The following is a 17828-nucleotide window of genomic DNA, read 5'->3' on the forward strand; positions in this document are numbered from 1 at the left end:
CATATCTGAATTTTGGTTTGGCTTAATTCCTGGTTTCTGACATTTACGTCATATCCAGGTCTGCTAATCGAGTAGAAGCGGCAAATCCTTAATGTAAAAATAAGTAAACATGTTGGATCCAAAATCTTACATAAATAAAAGAAAGGGTTATCAGTGAAAATTTACTTTTAAGTATCACAAGTAAAAGTATTCGGTGTGCAAAAAGGGAGCGTTACATGTTTTATAATTGGATTACTACCACTGATTAAATAAGTTTTTAAGCTTTATTTTATTGCTTTAGTTGTTTGATGTGGAGCTGATTTTACTTACAGACTGGTGAGGAAGACATCATGTAATTTGCTTGTCAAATCTTTACAAGGAAAGTATCAAAATAATAATTTAAATGTGTATAGTTGTGTTATATTTGCCTGAAACTCAGTGGATAGTATGAAGTAATATAAATTGGAAATACTGAACAAAAGTACCTGAAAAAGAAAGTACAATACTCAAGGAAATGTACTGACTTCCCACCACTGCACAAGAACACATTCCTGCTAGACTCAAAGAATGAATGAATGAATACAACAAATACGTTTCGTGTGGTTGTCGTCATAAAAAGTCATTCAACGTAATACTATCTTGAAATGTTTTTTTTTCTTTAGTTGGTCACCTTATTAAAAATTCATGTAAAAAGTCTCCCACGCATCTGCTGTCGAAATCATTATAAAACTGGAGCTGTATAGGTGTAGTTGTTACAGAAAACTATGTTTAACCTTTCATATCGGAGCGGGGCGGCGAGTTCATCTGAGTTCAGGAGCAGGACTTTACACTGGCTTCAAAAACCGGTTTATTCCAGGATGCTGCATTACACAAAGAGAGGGATATGTGTGCTGGGCTGCCCATCAAAACTGTTGATACCACCACACATCTGATAGTCTGTCCTTTGGCCCCTTTTGCCTCAAGTGCTTTGTAGCTGTGTGAGTGCATCGGTTTTTAAAGTTAATTTAAAATGCTCTTTTTCAAAACAAGAAATTAAGATGATGAGATATTTCCAACTCGGTTTACTATTTGAATTATTTAGATGTCAAATTTGAACATCAGTCATGTGGATTTAAAAAACAGAAAAAACAACTTTTTGTATAGACCTATTTGTTTGCGGTCTTTGCCATCCAGGATGTATTTAACTGCAGCCGAGGCAGAGATTCCTATCTCCCCACCAGCAGCAGTGTCAGTAGCCCATAATGCAATGCAGCGTGTGTTCATGATAGAGGAGTAGTCACCGAGGGCAAGTTTCCGGATCGCACAGATACACACCGTGCAGTTTTCATCCACTAACGTTACAGCTGAATGATGGCGACTCCAGTTCTGGCAAATTGCTCTGCAAATTGACTGGAATGCTGTTTAGAGATGTCATTTTTTTTTTTTTTTTTTTTTTATCTATTTTTTTCACCTGTGGCTAATTTTCCATAACAGTTTCAACTTTTCCTCAACTACAGTTTTAATATCAGAACATAGTGGGTCCAGGAAAACAAGGATGATAGTGTTTAAAGTGTTTTTACATGTTGGAATTACTTTTTCTTATTAGATGAATTGTGCATTTTTTCAGTACACAAAGTCAAAACTACTGCAGTCTAACAAAGTTCTGCAATAAATACATCCTTAATGACAATCATGATGTTCAGTTTTTGTTGAAACTTGTTTGTATTAATAAACAGGAAACTGAGTGTGTGTATTCACAATAATTAACTTTCTGTAATGTGTGGACTGCTGGAGTGGGGGTTGTTGCCATGGCAGCAGATTAACAATCAGGGGCATTTTTAGAGATGGAGGGGGGTGTTTTATTGATTGACCTGGAATGACCAGTAACGACATTATTGAAAGGTCTCTTTTTCTTTTTTCCCCCCTTTCTTTTCAGTTCATTTCACAACCGCTAACAAAAAGCAGGCGAGGACTGTTTTTTTTTCCTTCAATTTCTCTGCATATTTTCTTCCTCTACCCCATGAGGCCTGTAACTAGGTAATTTACGCTCTGTGATGACAAGAATGTTTTAAGTATTTACCAAGGCTCCAGTCATTCATTGCTCTCAGATATGACAGCCTTGCCTCTCGGTTCATTGTTAATTAACTCACATAAAACGCTCCTCTATGTTATGATAGTACAAAGACCCTGCATAATGGATGGCTTCCAATGAGGCGTTTTATTTGCAGGCATGTTCCACTGTGAGGTGTCGAACTTAACTCTCTAGACATGTTTTGACCCCGTGATGTCTTCACCACGTGTGTTCTCAGACTTGGCCCCTGTGTGACGGTTACTTTACTTCCTCGTTCAGTTGAAGGTGACAGATGAGGACATGTGAGCTTCTCTGTCCTTATCCTTATCAGGGCTTTTTGTTTGCTCTCCAACATTACTGACACTCAAGAATGCATCCATACTCATAATCGCTCCACCTCTCTCTCGCTCTGCTCCATTCACACATGTTTGGCACGTGGCGCAGTTCAGATGAAGTAGCAGGAGCTGTTGTTAGCGACACGCGCTGTTATGCTTGTCAGGGTTTGACTGAAATGTAAGATTACAGTTCGGCAAAGCTTTTTAATGATCTCTGTCATCTCTGATTTATGGTGATACAGTGCAGCAGCTCACGTTTCGGAAAGTAACCGAGACTCTCATCTGTTGTGTGACAGAATTTTCTGTACACACAAACAATTTATATTGAACTCAGAGGCACTGATGAGACTTTTACTGCAGCTTCATGTGACAAAAAGAAGTAAGCAATGTACTCCTGCGTGACAAATGAAAGGAAAATCGGACTCGATGGATGCAGATGCTTCCATTCAGGGCAGGAAGGCTCACCAAATTAAACACTGATGCCGTCTTTTGGATACTTTATATTGGTTTGATTTTTTCACCCATCCATATATGTCAGACACTTCAAAGTAGCCAAACCTATAAAAAATAATGAACAAAGTGAAACTGAAGAACACAGTAATGCAAAGCAGGGTGTCTTTTCCTGTAAGTTGTTTATATCTGATTCAGGACACCACAGAATATATTGTGCTACCGACACATGGTCACGAACCAGAGGGGAAAAAAAAGTGAAACTATTTTTCTTAATACGTTGTTAAAGTTTTTAGTCACTTTAACTTCCTCAAGTCACTTTTCACCAGTGAATAAATGGACAGAAGAATACAATATTGTTACTTAGAGTTTTTTTTCATTCATAGTCGACACCTGCCCTACAAAAACATCTACCCACCATGAATATGTTTTAGAAAGCTTTCAATTCATGCTCTGATATAGCTTTCCATATAGCATTACATTGTGTGACATATATACTCCTCATATGCCTCATATACTCAAAAAGGCTTCATACACTCCAGTCAATGTATTTTTTTCCCCACCAGTTCTTATGGTGTGATTCGCTGAAGTCACTCTTTAATTTTCTGGCGGTCCATCTGAAAATAATCTGGTCATTAATTAGAAAATAAGACCCAAATAGCTGTGCTTTTGGAGGTTTGTCTGTTTGATTGACAGGCCTGTGGTGCAGTCAGGTTTCTACTATCAGTTGGCATGACGTAATGTCATCAGGTTTTCTAATCAGATGGAGTCAGATCCCTGGCTCGCTCGCCCCCAGCACGTCCAAAAATAGTCACATCTGGCTTCAAACCACTCCGAACTAACAAAATGGCGGCGGACAAAATCCGAACTCGAGGCTTCATAACAGCAGTTCACAAAGCAGTGGGTGACGTCACTGTTAGTTGCCACTTGTTGTCAACAGACACAGTACTGACTCAGTGCTTTAATATAAGACTGTACAATAACTCACCTCTGGCAAAATCCATCACAGTACAATAACACTGTTGACTGTGTTTCTTGGTTTGTTGTATATAATATATATAGATATATAATGTACTGTGTATATATATATATATATATATGTTGACTGTGTTTCTTGGTTTGTTTGTATATAATATATATAGATATATAATGTACTGTATATACTGTGCATTTTATATTTTATATTTATATTTTCTACTGCTATTTACTGCTATTTTATTGCTTTTCTATTATTCTATTCTATTCTATTATTTTATTCTATTATTTCTATTATTATCTTATTGCTTCTGTATGCTGCTGTAGCGAAAAAATTTCCCCTCGGGGATTAATAAAGTAAATACCTACCTACCTACCTACCTTAAGCTAAATGCTAATGCTAACATGTTCATGTTGTTTAGCAGGTGTTGTTTATCATGTTCACCATCTCAGTTTAGCATATTTGAATGCTAACATTTGCTACAGAGCTCAGCTGAGTCTGATGGCATTTGTTTTTGAGGGCATTTGGCCATAAACTAAAGCAGTCTACAAATTAAATGGAAAGTAACCAAAGTTATTTCAGTTCATCCTGAGGGGGGGACGAATATCTTCATGGAAACCGATCCAATAGATGTGGAGATCAGTCGGGACCAAAGTGGTGGGCTGACCATCACTGTCTCACCTCGAGTTCACTTCACCGCTGTGATGAAATATATTGAATAAGTGGATCCACTACAGTGTTCATGCTAAATTGTAACTTGGTTCTGTGTATGGATTTGCTCAATATTGAAGTAACACGGATTAAGGAACTTCATGGGATCACAAAACCAAGGATAACCCTATTAAGTTGTCAATAAAAGACATCTAAGTTCATGAAGAATATAAACCGAAATAAAGAAGTTACAATTAGTGATGCGTGTGTGAAGTGATCCCTTTATCTGTTGCTGTTCAAACGTGGTCTTAAGGTATTTATATGCTGTAAATTCTAAAAGAAGAAAATTGCATTTTATATTACATGGAGTGTCAGCCTGTACTCAAAACAGATGTTGCTCTGTAAAATCATTTTAAAGTGGCCGTGCACTGTTACTAAAAAAAAAGACAGTTCATTCTTTTTACTGTTGCTTCTTTTTTAATAATTTGTCCTTGTGAGTTCATTTAGCTGTGTGACTGCAGATTAATTATTAGAGCTGGGGTTAATTAAATGTTGCACACTTTCATACTGTTCCACACTGCAGTGTGCTGTGAGTTTGGTTTCTTACCTGCTTGGAAAGGATGACTCATGCAAACGTCTGCTTCTTTTTATTAATATGTAAATGCTTGTTTGATGGCCGGCTTCAGCAGACACGCCCTGGATGGCTGGATGAGTTTTAGTTTTAGACCTGCTTGGCCTATTTCTGCCCTGAGCCAGACGCTTTTCCCTCTGCTTTTCTTCATCCTCCACCCCCTCTTATCCCTCTGTGAAGTGTGAAGTTTGAAGCAGCAGGCTGTATGATAGCAGTAATTGGTCTGAAGATGGAAAGTTCACTCTCACTTTGTCGCTGAATTAAGAAGCAATTTGCTTTCAATGAGTGTTTTCTTTTTTGCCGTGGCTAGTTAAGAACAATATAACATTAAAGTACCATTTAACAGCAGCAGAAAGGGGGTGTGGATGATGGAGACAGTGGAGAGACTGGCACTTTTTGTTCGAGGTGAATAGCAGCGCTCGGTCTTGTACGGGTTCATTTTAAACGGGTAGCTGAGAATGGCTCCCCTCTTTGGTACCCCCTTGTCTGTGGGGGCGAGCTTTGGACTCAGAGTTTTTTTTTTTATTAGCCTCTGTGGTCTGATTTGTTTAAGGGGAGGCAAGGTGCCAAAATGTGGCTTGGCCCGTATTTTGCTCCAATGTGAGTGCCGGGTTTGTTGAAGGGGACTTGGGCGAAGCAAAACTAAAGCAGAGTCACCCAGAGTACACACACACAGTTTCACACAATGTACTTTTATGTGTTCTTTGCTGTGCTGTTGTGTATGCTGGCCAGTGCACACTATCTCTCTCACAGCTATTACAGAAGATGGACACAGGAAAAAAAATCCTGTTACAAAAAAGTAAGAAGGGGGTTGAAGAGAGGGCCTGAATTTCCTCTGCCTCTATCAGACGCCTGAAGATGTTTTATAAGGGAAAGATTCTTTTGGCTGAAACGGAGTGTTATTTTAAAGGGTGTGTTGAACACACACCTGTGTTTTTTTTTTAGACTTTAGCTGTTAGTATACCTAAATACAACTTAATTTAGTATGCTTGCTTTGTTTGTTTTTTTGCCGGTTCCACTTTGAATTCAGTTCCAGTTTGGCAAAAATCTGATTCGCTAACTTCAGACATCCAGAAATCTCTTATTAAATATTGAATCTCTTCTCTTTCTATTTTATTAGCAAAGAGCAGTGAACAACATTTTTTGATCATATCAGAAGGCTTCATCTGACCATTTATATTCACTTATTTGCTGAAACTGATACCAATATATCTGAAATAAGCTGATATGGATGCAGGTATCAGATATCAGCTATAGCATATTATTCAGTTCATTTTATAAGTAACTTGATAAAAGGCCAAAATTAAATGTTTGTTCATGACGGTGAGTAGACTGTGTTTTTGTATTTCAACAGGAGCCCAGTGGTGAGTCGGCTTGACTCAAATGATCTTACAAATCAGGTCGCATCTGAGTTGCAACTTTTCATCAATATCCTATCAATAATTGAAGCTGATCAATTTCATATTTTGTAAATAGGGGCAGCCAGTATACGGTCCAAACAAAATAATAAACAACAAATTCACTGTCGGATCCATCTGATCAACATTTATATCTGCTCCTGCCAACCTCTTTTTTTAGGTTGTAGTTACGTGCTGTTAACATGAAAAATATACTATTTAATAGTAAAAACTGCACTCTGTTCATCTTATTAAAAAAAAACTTGAGATTTAAAGAACATCTTCAAGTTTTGTTATTTACAACTTTTGTTAATTGCAAATGTTGCGAGCTAAACCTAATCAGATTTGATAAGGGATTGGAAAGGATTGGGATTCAGTAAGAGGATTTGATAAAGGATTCAAATTCAATAAAATGTCACTGAGCCTTAAGGCCTGATCATCTGCTGAATTTGGTTTTGGTTGCAAATTTTGAGCAAAAGCTTGCTTTAGAGGCACTAAATAAAATTTGTCCTGCAACTGGTCAATAACACTTTTTGCTTCACCAGTTTTGGTGATCCTTATAGAAATACCAGTACCAGAAACTTGACCTAAGCAGGATCCAAGTTACAGAATGTTGTGTTCTGAGTGATATAAGCCCTGCATTAAAAAAAAACATAGTCCTCTCTTTCGTTTAATTGGGTCAGTCCATGGACATAATCAGGCTTCCAATGCAAGGGACTCTGGGAAATAAAAAAGGGCTGCTTTTGGCCTGAACACTCCCTTATCCTGATTTTAATGCTGTGTTCAGACTGTCCACTCAACCACCATGTACTGGACAAGACCCATTCGGATCGGCTACTTGTTCACTACATATTTCACTGGACAGGTGGACAATCCAAACACGGCATACAAGGATCTGGATATCGTTCCATACCAACAAGTCCTCCAACCCATACAACCGTGGTGGTTTGTTCCTACCTTTCAGATACAACCCACTGGAGTGTCTCCTAAACTTGTGTCCCTGGTTAGATTTAGGGACAAACACCACTATGTTAGGTTAAATCAAAGATAATGGTTTGAGTTAAAATGATGACTTAAACAGTGTTATGTGTTAAAGTTACTACTTCCTTAAAGTTATACAACCTTTGTCATCATGGCAGCACCAAACGCGTATTTGAAACATTTGTCCCGACTCGAAGTTGGAAACTTGAAGCGCATAGTGGTCTCCTTCACCCAAGTCTGCTGTTGTATCGAACCATCCATTCAACCCGCTTCCACCTAACAAGGAAAAACTTGCATTATATAGATGTCATCTGGATTTTGCCGGCACACCAGATTATTGTTATTTAAATTGAGTTAAAAGACCACTAGTAGCTGCAACAAAAAACCAAAAGGATTGTTTTTGGAGGCCAGTATTTTCTGTATTATTGCCAAAGGTATGTTGTGTTTTTGCTTCAGCACCTTTATGGATCTGAGTGTTTTCATTGTTTGTTTGTTTGTTTGTTTATTTTTTGAAGACTGTATGCATGTTGGGTTTGGATAGGTTTTCCATGGTCCAAAGTTTTAGACCGTCACAGATCCCTATCAAAAGCTCATTTATCTGCTGTAGACAGCTTTTTTAATTAACTGTCTGCTGGCCTAAGATCTACTTGAGAAAAGATCACACACTGACTGATTAGTCTCATCCAGATTGTAATGGACTGACTGGATTACAAGGAGAGAAAAATGTCTCACTCTCTCTCTATCACGTAACGATTTGGCTCTCAGTTTTCTTCCTGGGTCAGCTGAAGGTGACAGATGAAGGCATGTGTGTAGTTGTACCATCTTTATCTTATCAGGGCTGTTTGTCGACTGCGAGCAACTTTATAGTCGTCACTAAGTGTCTATTCTGTCATATTGTGTTTCTCGTAAACACAGATTAAATGGCAGAAACACTTTACAACACATTACAATAGCTCAGTGAGGAGGCAGTAATCATACAGCACGGCTGTGTGTGTTACGCTTCAGCTTGAGGGCCAACTGAGATTGACAAGTCAGTGTGGAAAATAAGAGAAACTGTAAAGGACATTATTGTTATTATTATTACTGGTAATAGTAGTAGTAATAATAGTATTGTTAGTATCATGAGTACTATTAATAATAGTAGTATTTATTATGGGCTCAACTGCCCAGAATCAGAATATAAGACCTGTTGATTCAACACAGTTTTCATTTTAAGCCATTGTTTGGTGATTTGTTTGGGGAATTTTTAACTGTAACTAATATATTTTTTTTATACTATTTTACTGGCATTATTAGCAGCTTTAAAAGAAAAGTGAGAAGCAGTTTCATGTGATTTTCGAGGCAATCTGATGTGACTTTTGAGTAACAAATTAGAAGACCTTGTAAACAATGCTTCAGCAGTTGTGAGTCCTGCTGTATAATGTAACCAGGAAATGAAGAAATCTCAAAAGTCACAATAAACTGACCTTTGAATTAAATCAGCTTCTCTGACAGTTCCTCATGATCATGTGGCTTCGAAATGCAGAATTGCTGTTGTGATATGATCTCTGCTGTAAATATAAGCTCTTTTGTACCGCTCATGATATACAGCACTGCGCAGTTCCAAGTTCACCAAGTTAATGGCTTCTTTGTGAGCATCCACAGTAAACTGTGAACCCTGGATGCATCTTTATTGCATCCTTAAGCGGAGCAGCTTTAACAAGAGGAAAATGCTGTTGTGTAAAATATTTATTGTGTTGCTCAATTGCATTGATGAAAGCAAGCAAGCAAACAATCGTACAGCACAAGGTTTGCTTAGCTCTCTGGTGACGACTAATTGAAGAGTGCAAGGAAGACAAACCGGCACGTGTTCACAGGAGAGCAGAAGGCAGAAAGGCCTCTGCGGCGACTGCGAGCTTCACATTTCTCCATTGACTTTGCATCTTAAGCTCATTCACACTGCTCTTATATTCAAGGCTTTACGCCGGTATGAGCAGCACCACGTGTCGCTAACTATACAATTTTATTCACTCTGGGTTTCATGTCTGTGTCAAAGTGAGCACAAAGAGCAGGAATGATCACACCGAAGGCTCTCTTGTCACCGCTCGTGTTCGCCACACAGCGCTACTTCTTTTCCCTCCAACTTTTACCCAGAAAATGGGGTCAGTTAGTCTTTGTCAGAGCTGAGCTATAAATTCTGCCCACTTAAGCAGTCATTCTCTGGCTCTATTTTTCTCCCCTCTCAATTAATAGGAAACACATCGGTTGAAGGAGGGTCTTTGTTGGTGTGTGAGAGTCCATACATCACCTAAACTGGAGCACCCACCCCTCCTCCTCCTGCACGCGCGCGCGCGCGCGCACACACACACACACACACACACACACACACACACACACACACACACACACACACACACACACACACAGACAGCCCCCATCTGCTCCCAATCACGGGTGCAGCCAGCGGTCAGGTCGCTGACGGTGAACGGCATACAGGCACGTGCTAACATACGCACACACACATGTAAATGTACACAACGCAGGCGCGCTAGGCATGAGATCGGCCATGCAAATATATACACACACTCCGAGTGAACTCGGAGACTTGAGTTGTAAACTTGGCCTCTGACACGGCGCTCTCAACATCCACTTAATAAAAACGAAAGTAAACCTACTTTCCATCACACACACACACACACACACACACTGAGGCACAGTGACAGATGAACATGAGACATCCTGGCGGTGTGCTTCACTGATGACAGGGTGTCATGGAAACGCCCCGCGTTCTCCATGGTTACGCACTGTTTACCCCTACGGGATACTCTCTTGTGATTGTTCAGACAGAACACTTGAGCTACTACAACAACCCACACACACACACACACACACACACACAGACACAGACACACACACACTGTTTCTTATCAGTATCTAAACGGACACAAATTAGCCTATTATGTGCTTTTTGGATTAGAGCGGTGATTTAGCCTAATAGTCTGTTTTTGTGCTCTCGCTCTGAGTCCGTACAGCTTCGCAGATGTTTGCCAATAGAGGCTTGACGTTTAAATCCTCTTGTATGGATCTGGAGTGCTCATTTAGTGGAAAAGATGTGGAAGCACTTTCTTTTACCTTTTATAGTTGTGGATCACGTGCAGTCGTCACTTTCAGGTTTCGAACCCTCTGGCTTCCTGTAAAACTAGTGTCTCAACATCCCTTTTTGTGTGTGTGTTGATGTGTGTGTCTGGTTTGTATGTGTTAATGCAGTTGCACAGGAGCCATGATGTGTTTGCTCTACGTGTGCACCCGTAATGAAGACATAAGCAAAAAGCTCAGCTCGACTCCCCTCACAGTTCCTTCTCCTCATTAAGCTGTTAATGCCTCTTCCTGTGCCCGCGTCTTCAGGCTGCTGATTAATAATGCTGCTTTGTTATTCATTAATATCCCCCTAATGAACATGCGCTGGTGAGCATGATTGTTAAACTTTTTTGTGTTTTTTTTTTTTTTCCCTCCAGACTCCATTGACCAACCCACATAGGACTACACCCCCAGAGTGAGGGGAGGGGGGATCTGATCGTCCATCATCTTGGCGCCGTCGCAAGGTGGGCTAACATCCTGTATGGTTGGCATGGTAACGGCCTGCTGGGTTTAGGTTGAGCGGTTTGTCAGAGACAGTTTCTTGTTGTTGCCGCACTCTTGCAACATCTCCCTGACCTGAACACTGAAATGCAGAGAACAGTGTGTTTTCTGAGGCAAATGTTTTATGAAGGTGTTTTTTTTTTCCTGTGTGTGTGTGTGTGTGTGTGTGTGTGTGTGTGTGTGTGTGTGTGTGTGTGTGTGTGTGTGTGTGTGTTTGAGGTTCGGATGTTGAAAGCTGGAAGAGTTTTGGAGAAAGAGTGTTGGCGGTGGTAGTGAGGGAAACAAAGAGGGTTGGGAGGCAGATGAGAAAATGAAGAGTGGGAAGACAGCAGGGAGACAGGAGGAGAAATCAAATTATTCTTTGTGCTCTACCTGCCACAGAGGCTGAAAGAGAGCATTAATCTTTTACCTCTGTCTGCAGGTGACAACAACACACAGACACACACACGAATGAACCCGGACTTAACCAAACAACACTGTCTCTTTCGTTCACGTACGTTCTCACACGCGTGCTTCTGCAGACATACTGCTGCTGCTGCACAGAAAACGGTAGTGAATTTGTGAGGAGGAGGGAGAATCCAGTTAAGGGGTCTCCTAAATCACGATCTAACCGGGAGATCAAAGGAGCTCTAGGAGGGGAAAAAAAAGGTTGGAGACTCCCGGTCTAGTTCCTGGCAGTAGAGATTCTGATCCTGAACAGGACTAAAACTGGAGAGGGGTGAAGATGAGGGGGAAGTGACTTGAGGATTCTTCCTCATTGAGTTAAAAAGTAAGAAAGTAAAAGTACTTAATTTCTCTGCAGGAATGTCAGGTGACTGGACACTTGAAGGGTTTGGATGGGAATTAAGTTGCATTATAAAACTGGCTATTTTAGTAAAGTGATAATCTGAACTGATTGCACATAGTAAAAAAAACGTGTGACCTATTTTGTTTTTATATAGATTCTGGCTCAGTTTTTGTGTTCAGTGTTTTCATCATAGCTGTAATAACAAAGCATTGTGAATTTGACCAGCTTCAACTTCGTAATCAACACACCTGAAGCTTCAGGGTAAAACAGTTTAGTACATCCCAAGAATGAGTTGACTAGTCAATGATAGAAAATTAACCTGCACCAATTTGAAAAAAATCAATTAATCGTTTTAAGTATTTTAAAAAAATAAAAACACCATATGTTTTTCTCTGTGGCAGCAAAACAAGAAAATTAGATTTTTAAAATCAAATTGGGAATCAAATAGTCGACAAAATAAAGAAACTTGAATTAATTGATAATCAAAACATGTTTTAGTGACAGCGCAACTGTCCACTGTAACTAAGTGATGGAACAATTTATCAGAAACAGAGTTGAAAATAATTCAAAGTGCCATAACATGAATCTAAAAGATAATTAACTTATCCACGAGACTCTTTATATTGTTATTTTTTACATCTCTGAATGACTAGTTCATCAAAGATGCAATTTCTGTTGTTGCAGACACTGTCAATAAAGCTCTCTTGAATGTTGAATTTTGAGGACCACTGATGATATCGTTTAAAGAAAACACTGAAATGGAAATTTATTCTTAAATCCTCTCTTAGTTAAACCAACTTCAAACAAGCTGAAGTGACCTCAGGCATTTAATTTAATTTTTTGTTTTGTTTTTAGGATAAAGCAGTGAAATCTCTGCGTGGCTTGTGCCAGTTGTCAAAGCGAAGCAGCTGCAGCTCTAGTCATGTCACTGGTGTGAGTGTACATGGCCACACCAGGGCCGTGCGCCTCTGTTTTGTCAACAGAGATTATGAAAGAGTGGTAGGCGGGGGAGGCGACAGCGGGGCTATTTGCATCACCCAGCCTGAGCATGCCTGCCCCTCCAACTCTGTCACCTTCCCTCTCCCTCCTCCTCTCCCTTCCTGTCTGCTCCTCCTTTTTGTCAACCACCCCTGTACCCACACCGTCCTGCCTTCATGGTGTTATCGCCCTCAGTAAAGAAATAATGGAGAGAGACAGGTTTGAATAAACATACAGAAAGCTTGATGGCAGCCAGCTCTACCGTTCTGTCATCTCAGCATTTGAGAGACAGTGAATGAACATACTGTACTCAGCCAAACACACATTTTTAGCTTCTAACAATTTTCTGTTTCAACCTTGAAGCTCGCTTGTGCACAACAAACTGAAAGAGTTTCAAGTGGACCCTGACTGAAGCGTTAATAACACTGACAGAATGCAAGTGTGGGGAATCCCAAGATGTTTCTGATGATGTTCAGACAGGAATAATTCTTCATGTTATGAAGTACAACACAGATAAACGGTAGATTAACGTTTTATTTGTTATTTCTCGTTTTTTTTCCCGTTCACTCATCATCTGTGTGCCCCCTGTAACTTTTCCCAACTCTTTCTTGTTTGTTGTGTGCCCCCCCCCCCCCCCCCCCCCCCCCGCTGCTGTGACTCACTATGTCGTGGGAGGTCTGTCTTCTCTTCACTAGGCTCTCTGTCTTCCCTTTTGCTTTCAGTTTTTAGCGACTGTTCATCCATTTTAATTCTGCTCCATTTGACTCAGCAGTGATACTGAAGTGCTGCTCATCTTATTTTATTGTTTGCACTGTAGCATTGGAAAACACACATTTCCAGAATTTGACTGAGGGATGAGTAAATAATGCTCCTCAGTGTAAATCCATAAAGACTTCAAGAATTACTGAAAGTGCAGCTTTATATAATTAAGTTATGTTAACAGTACAGTATCTGCTTAGAATGATCTACTTCCTCCAAAATCTAAAAACAGACCTAATTTATAGTTCAGATCTTAGAAAACCATTACAGCGTCTGATTGGAATGAACACAGTCACGATCCGATGTTTAACCTACTGTCTGTAGAGTTTCTACAGACTTTTAAAAGTTATTGGTGGAGAGAATAAAATCTCACTGCAAACTTGATTTTCTTTTGCCATAAAATACATTTTGTGCGATTATTAAAGAAGAAAATGGCTAAGAGAACAAACAAACAAAAATTCACATGCATTGCATTTACAGTATGTAAAATAAGATCATAATAACGTTTTTTGTTACCAGTTCGGGCAATAAAATGTAAAATATATTTGAAGGCTGAAGCAGCAAAAGGTAAAATGTTCACAGACATAAATTAAAAACTTCTTATTTGCCTTACTAGGACCACTGAAATGAATGTATAATCTCCTCAGCACTAAGGAAATAAATTAGCTTAATAAATGATGTAATACTGTGAATGAGCTAGTTTGAAATACCATCCCAGATTTATCTATGAAAATAATGTTTTTCCCATGCAGTGGGCAAAATGTTAAAAAAATAGTCCTAAATCAGAATAATAAACAGTGTTTTACACACATCATGTCGCTTAATAGTGAGTAAACTTAATGTCTCATCAAAGGATGAAGCTGTGAATATTTACAGTGTGTAAAAGTAAGTTTATTCAACACATAAATGAAGCCATCAGTGTTACATTATGTCTGTCTGAAAAGGGCTTCAGATATACAGTTTGCTGTTCCTTGTGTATGGCACAAAAACACGGCCTGAGGGTGGTTGCTAGTTAAAAGGTCAGAGATTCATCCACCATGAACATCTTCTTGTTTTCCTTCTGATGCAGTCTCAGTCTATTTTAGAAAATTGTCGTGAAACATATCGATCTACAGACTGCATAAGGCGTAACTGCACAAAAACTGTCACATCCTCAGCCAGTCTTTGGTAAATTAGAGCTCCCGAGCATCTCCGTAGAGATTACAGAGCTCCCTCACTTTTAGCTCTGTGAAAATTACAGTCCACTATCTCATCCACGCTTCTTTCTCTCTGCCGTCTGGATTGCTGTTTAAAAAAAAAAAACAAGACAAACTCTCATTTATAATGTCCATTTCTGCTCAGGAAACATGAGAATGTGCAGACGCGTGTTCTCGCAGGATTTTGACAGTTACCTAGCAATGTCAAATGCGATCGTAGCCTATTCATCAGCCGGTGTGGCTTGTGTATTTTCTCCGTCGTAGGGTATGTGCTTCTCAATGACAGCGAAGACTAAATAACCTGGACATGTTCCTCAGGTCTCATCCATTTTGTAACAGCAGATTTTGGTGGGAATTTGTTCACATACTCATCAACTCTCCACCTTGTGTCCATGAAACAGTCCTGTAACGTAAACTTAACTGGGATTGGATTGCTTTATTGTCTATGAGTTGAGCTGTTTGCTCTGTTTTTGTCACGGGGTCATTAACTGCTGGTTCCCGCTGGGCCGTGCTCCCTCTGGGCTCCAGGCTCCATGGGTCACTGACAGGCTGCTGTCCTGCAGACGACCTCTGGAGTTTAGCTTCACACCAGGTGATGCCACGGCCGTGTTGACCCCAGAGTTTCTCCTGTTGCACCCGTCTAATGACCCGGAAAATACGCGCGTCAACTGTCAGCGTGAAGGCGTTGACCCCTTGAAATCGCTCGGGTCAAGATCAGGGTTGAGAAAAAGGTCAAACTTAGTGTCAGAGTTCAGAGTTGCTTACCTGCATGGTGCTTCTCACCTGTATCTGTCACTGAAACAGGAGGCTTTCTCATGACCACTCAGTCTGCTGGAAGCTGAATTTCTTTCCCGTGCTCTTATTTGTGTCTCGAAGATGCTGCTGCTTTGTAACCACTCTGATTAACAGCTTCCCTCTATTGCTTCTGACTCTGATTAATGCCCTTGAGTGATTTTCAACCATCTGATTTAGTCTGTAGACATAAATGAACACAAGATTGTACATGGCTGAGACGATATGTCTTACTGCTGTCCAAGTCTTTTTCCACTTAATTTCTACTCTTAATTTTTACATCTCAACTCTCTCTAAGGTCTTTTTCCAAAAAGAAGCCAGACAAAGTGTATTTCTGTTATGTGATATTGTTAAGTGGAAGAAAGATTATCAAAGGAGCGTCTGTAAGGTCAGGGTTATGCTAGGAAAGAATTAGCTTCGACATCTTGTCCTCCTGTCACGATCTGAAGGCAGCAGCCACACCCAGACAGTGGCTGGAAAGCCCAGGACCATTATAAAGAAGAGCCATTCAAAGGGTTGAACTCAAGTGTAAACATGAATAGTGACAAAAATAGTCATGTGACCAATTTGAGAAGAGGTTTGGAGGCAGAAGAAACCTCCTTACCTTCTCATTTTCACAAATCTGGACAATGGCCGTTTGAAGTGGGTGTGAAGTTGGTGGATTATTTGTTACACAAATTCTCCATGTTGATGCCGTAAGTTTGTGTGGTGTAGGATGAACCCATACAACCACTGTAGGTTGTTTGCTCCAACCAAAGTGTTTCCTATATTAGAGCCAGTGGTCAGGTTTAGGCACAAAAAGACTTGGCTCAGTAAAGATACCAGTTTGGGATCATTAAACTGTGTTGTGCGTTAAAGTTACAACTTCCGTAAAGTTATGCAACCTTCGTCGTTATAGCAACAGTAAATGGGGATTCATAAAACTGTCCCGACTTGTTGCCGGTCTTCTGCACCCAAGTCAGCTGTTGTATTTAACCATCCACCCAACCTTGCCTCCTCCTAACAAGGAAAAACTCACAATATAGAGACGTCATCTGAACTACATCCCTTCTGCAGCTCGCACTGTTGCTACCCTGATAAAGGATCTGATTTCTACAAGCATTGCGGTGTGAATTCGTTGCGGTTTCTCTTAAGGTCAAAGGTCAGTTGATGACCCTGCGACACCACATTGTTGGATTTTATACGCCCGCTAGAGGCCACTTAACTTTAAAACATAACTCTAGGACGTAATATGCTGCTTGGACAAAATACCCTTGAGGTTGTGTTTTTTTGTGTGGAGGAGAACCATCTCTGCTAGGCTGTTGGACCATCAGAAACTTTTAATGGAGCATATAGCTGCCTTTCCTCCTCTGTAACACTGCACCAAATATGGAGCATTGTTTTCATTGAAGTTGAGAACTGAAGTCACACTTGCATTATATGACTGGAATCAGCTGCTTCATTCATGCCTCATTCATGCAGCTGATTGTGTAGAATCCAATCGTATTCATGAAGGGAAAGGTACGATCATTATAAACTAACACGACCAGCGCTGTATGGTGCCATAACTCCCTCTCGTTTCCTAATATGGCTAATATTTAGTCATCATTTATGTTTGTAAGGCGAGGTTAGGTTTTCAGCACAATCTTGTTGCTGCCTTGATTCTTTAGGAGCTGAGTCTTTTCTTCCAAGTCTTACACTATCCTGTAACCATCCCCCGGTAAATGGCTAATTACTTGAATTTAAATGTTTTAAATGTGCTTATTCTGTCCACCTGATGTTTGCCATCTTTTTGATATGTTCTTAATCCTCGAATTCAAAGCCTGCATTAACACAGGTGCATTGAGCTACTATCTACTTTTGGCTCGACACACTTTCTCTCGCATCTGCAGCATCTCAGTCTCTCTTTTAAATCACCATCTTCGTGCCCATCTCTCCAATCCCTCTTGCTGCCCTCAATAACGCCATCACCCTCTTCCATTTCCCTCTTTACGTCTCGTTCCCACTGCCCCCTGCTGCTGCATTGTACCCACCACAGCCCTGCCGCCTCTCTGCCACCAGGCCCCACTGCCTGTGGCGTGTAATTGACTTTCTCCCTGCACTGGAAAAGCGGGCGGCCCGCGCCAGGCTGGAGGTGACCCATTTCCCTGGGGCATTCAGCAACCTCCTAATCAACCATTCTCTGGGCCTGCCTCATTCACTCTGCAATTAGAGCAACTCCCCCTTTGAGAACTCCATCAATAGGCAGGCAGGCGAGCAGGCGGGCTCC

The 17828-nt window shown here is 40.3% G+C and overlaps 1 protein-coding gene across 2 annotated transcripts in view; it reads left to right on the plus strand.

Moving 5' to 3' along the window:
* LOC138192772 (nuclear receptor coactivator 3-like) overlaps positions 1-17828 on the plus strand; it is a 61634-nt gene that overhangs the window by 23849 nt on the left and 19957 nt on the right. For both annotated transcript variants that reach the window (XM_069140419.1, XM_069140418.1), the window contains one exon: positions 10945-11031. The gene's annotated coding sequence lies outside the window, so the exon portion shown is untranslated. The remainder of the gene's footprint in view (positions 1-10944; positions 11032-17828) is intronic.

This window comes from Embiotoca jacksoni, unplaced genomic scaffold (genome assembly GCF_022577435.1).
Source record: "Embiotoca jacksoni isolate LCO1_2020_lvr unplaced genomic scaffold, fEmbJac1.0.p SCAF_9, whole genome shotgun sequence".
In the NCBI taxonomy this organism is placed as follows: Eukaryota; Metazoa; Chordata; class Actinopteri; family Embiotocidae; genus Embiotoca; species Embiotoca jacksoni.